A 3,493-nucleotide genomic window follows, 5' to 3' on the forward strand; every position below is an offset into this window, starting at 1 on the left:
AAACCAGAGACACTGAAACTTATAGAGGAGAAAGTGGAAGAAAGCTTTGAAGATATTGGCACAGTGGGAAAATTTCTGAACAGAACAGCAGAGGCTTGTGCTGTAAGATCGAGAGTCTACAAATGGGACCTCACAAAATGGAAAAGCTTCTGTAAGGCAGTGTCTTCACTGTCAATAAGACAAAAAGGCCACCAACAGATTGGGAAAGGATCTTTACCAATCGTAAATCAGATAGGGGACTGATATCCAATATATATAAAGAACCCAAGAAGCTAGACTTCAGAAAAAACCAATAACCCTATTAAAAAATGAGGTACAGAGCTAAACAAAGAATTCTTCCTTTTCACTACTAGTGTGGGAATTTTATTAACAGGAAAGTACATTTATGAGAGAAAAGAGATGGTGAATCTCCTTTGTCAGCAGAAACAGTATGCTTTACTTGAGTGTTAAAACAACTTTTGTACTTAGAGTTATTGCAAGAGGCTTGCTAACCCCCAGAATGTTTTTAGTCATTTTGCCAATTGGATGGACTATTGTCTGCTCCTTTCTTCCCTATTCATATGAAGGATCTGCTGCCTAACAGTTCTGGACATGAGTGGACTTTTTGAAGTTCTTTATTCATCTATTCCTCTCATAAGATTTATTCTTTTATCTGTTGTGAGTGGGTCTGACTTTCTTACCCCTTTGTATTTAGGAATTAAGTTTCTTTGCAGTTCTAGCTTGATTTTGTATGTTTGACTTGATTTGCCAATATTCCTGTGTTTTTGTTCAGTATCGCTATTTTATTTGGTATTTGCCTATTGTCAGGGCTTCATATGTAATTCTATGTATTTCTGACTTTGTTATTTTCACGTGGCTGCCTTTGTAAATGAACTGGCATTGTTCTTTTATAATGCCATGCTGCTATACATGGAGGGATGCCAACAGATAACTTTTTACCCCACATAGGGTAACAACAATAGTCCAGGAAAACAATTCTACCCAACTCTAACGTGGTAAATCAGTGAATTTATTAGAATTACTTACAGGATAAAGAGTTACTTACAGGATAAGAATTACAGTAATATGAATGGCTCAAATATTAATGGGTGGAGCCTCATGTAAGATGCTCCAAACACCATAAATCATCCTTACCCGCTACCACACCACTATTTCCTACCTTATACAATCTCTACTAGAGAATGTCAGCAGGCCCATTACCATTAACATAAATCTAGCTATTGTGCTATTTCATTTCAGTGGTTACTGGGCTAGGGTTGTATGCTTCCCACAAAAGCAATAGAGTAATCAGAGGAAATATCAATATCATAACTCTTAATATAGCTCTTACCGTTGTCTCTTTGCTTTTAAGTGAGGCATCTTGACTCTATGTTGTAAGAGATTCTTCTTACTCATGTCAGCTTGGAGTTCACATGTAATGTCTCCTGTGTTTAGGTAACCATTTCTTTTCATTTAGAAATCTTCCCATAATAATTTTATTGAATTGTTTTTTCCTTGCATTTTTGTTTGCTTGTGGCAGTTTCTTCTCCCACCACATGGATTTATTAATATTTATATTTAGTCTTTTGATTATGTCTCATATTTCCTACACATTGCTTGCTCTTTTTCTTTATTGATGTTAAAATGCAATATTTCTTCACCCTTGTCCTTTGTCCCTCATAATCTTTCTTCTGCTTATTTTCTCTTAGGATTGATAATTTCCCTATATTTTTAGTTGGTTCACTGGGTTTTTTGTAATTGCAACAATTAAGGCTTTCTTTCATTTCAATTTCCTTGCTGCATTTTCTATCTGTATTGTGGCGTTTTCATCATTACTTCTGGCTTTATCTCCTGTGATGTTAGCTTTCTCTTCCAGGTCCTAAACTGCTTTTATACTTCATTTAATGGCTTATTTGTATTCTGGTAAATTGATTAATCCACTTGTAAATAAACTTCTGATGCCTTAATCTGTTCTTATACTCACGTCAGTATTTTTGATTAAGCTATCTGAGGAGTTATGATACTTGGATACTTAGGCTTTGAAACTGTGGATCATGACCCCACATGAAGTTACATAAGTGGTTATAGCAGTAATGAAAATGTGCTCAGTAAAAAAGCCTCCCCTTTTAGAGAAAACTGCTTTTCTCTCTCTTTCAGAAGCTAGCCATTGTCAATAGTGCCACAGCTAGGGGTGGAATTTCATCCCCAACTTAGATTCCATACTGGAATTGTATCTATCTTGGGCTTGCACAGATCTCATGCACACTGCATTATTCTGAGTTCACTTGTGCAGCTACCAGCCCCAGCTATGTCCAAAAGACAGTTTTCTGGTAGACATCCAACATGCTGGATTTCGCACTCTTCCCACTTTCTCGTCCATAGTGTTCCCTGAACCTTGGGAAGAAATCTAAGGTGTATTTGTTCCATTTAGGGCTGAGCACTCTGCAGTCTCTTCGTCTGTACCTTAGCCCATTGCGGGTCTGCGTCCATCACCATCTTTTCAAATAGAAGCTAATCAAATGAGAGTGGCATTGCTTGTGTACATAATGACAAGTCATTAGGAGTTAATTTATGACCATGTCTAGTTAGCAAACAGAAATAGGTTCTCACCTAGGGCCTATGACCCATCAAGCCATTGATTCTTGGACTATTAATGATGCTAAGTATGGGTTTCATCATGTAGTATGATACTTAAATCCCATGTTGTGTCACTGTTCAACCAGTAGAAATGTCTTAATAGGCCAGTCATTGTAGTCATCATTGTAGCTTGCAGATGTCTCAGCTGGGTAAGAATAATGGTTACTTTTCTCCCGGATAGCACCTCCCAGCACTGTAACAGCTGTCCAGAAGGCACAGACTTCCAGGCCAATGCCTGCATGATTTCTCCATGTTCTTTCATTCAAGTATGCTGTCTTCAGCAATAGGATCTTCCTGTTAAGTTTTGTAGGGTAACCAAGGAGAATGACAATAACCTATAATACGTGAGCTATACAACCTCATTGTATGCATAGACAGATAGATGATAAGCAGACAGACAGGTAGATAAATGATAGATAGATGCTTTATGAAGCATCTGCAGTAGAAGGTTTACTCATTTGAAAGGTCATCATATTTATTATCCCTTTCCATATTCCCTATGTATTTTTACTTCTGCAGGCTTACCACAATTTCATATTTTCTGTTCCATTATTCTCTCTTAATCTTTCATACCAGTATATTCTATCTCCCCTGGCTTTAAGGTCTTCCTGTCAGAGCTGGCTCACTTTAGGAGCTCTCCTTTTTCACATACAATGGGACCATACTGTCCACACTTCTTCATCTTGAGACACAGTGACAAGTTCTAATACATCATCTATATCCATAAGTCTCAGTAGTACATCATGAACTCTGGTTCCATCAATATTCAACTAAAAAGCATTTTGATTATTTTTTAATTTAATATAGTATTATGATATTATTTAATCCTCCTCACCTCCATCCTTACCCTATTTTATTCTCTCTCTCCCCAATAAAA

Source organism: Mus caroli, unplaced genomic scaffold, assembly GCF_978045245.1.
Source record: "Mus caroli unplaced genomic scaffold, Mus_caroli_1 scaffold_1, whole genome shotgun sequence".
Taxonomy (NCBI): Eukaryota; Metazoa; Chordata; class Mammalia; order Rodentia; family Muridae; genus Mus; species Mus caroli.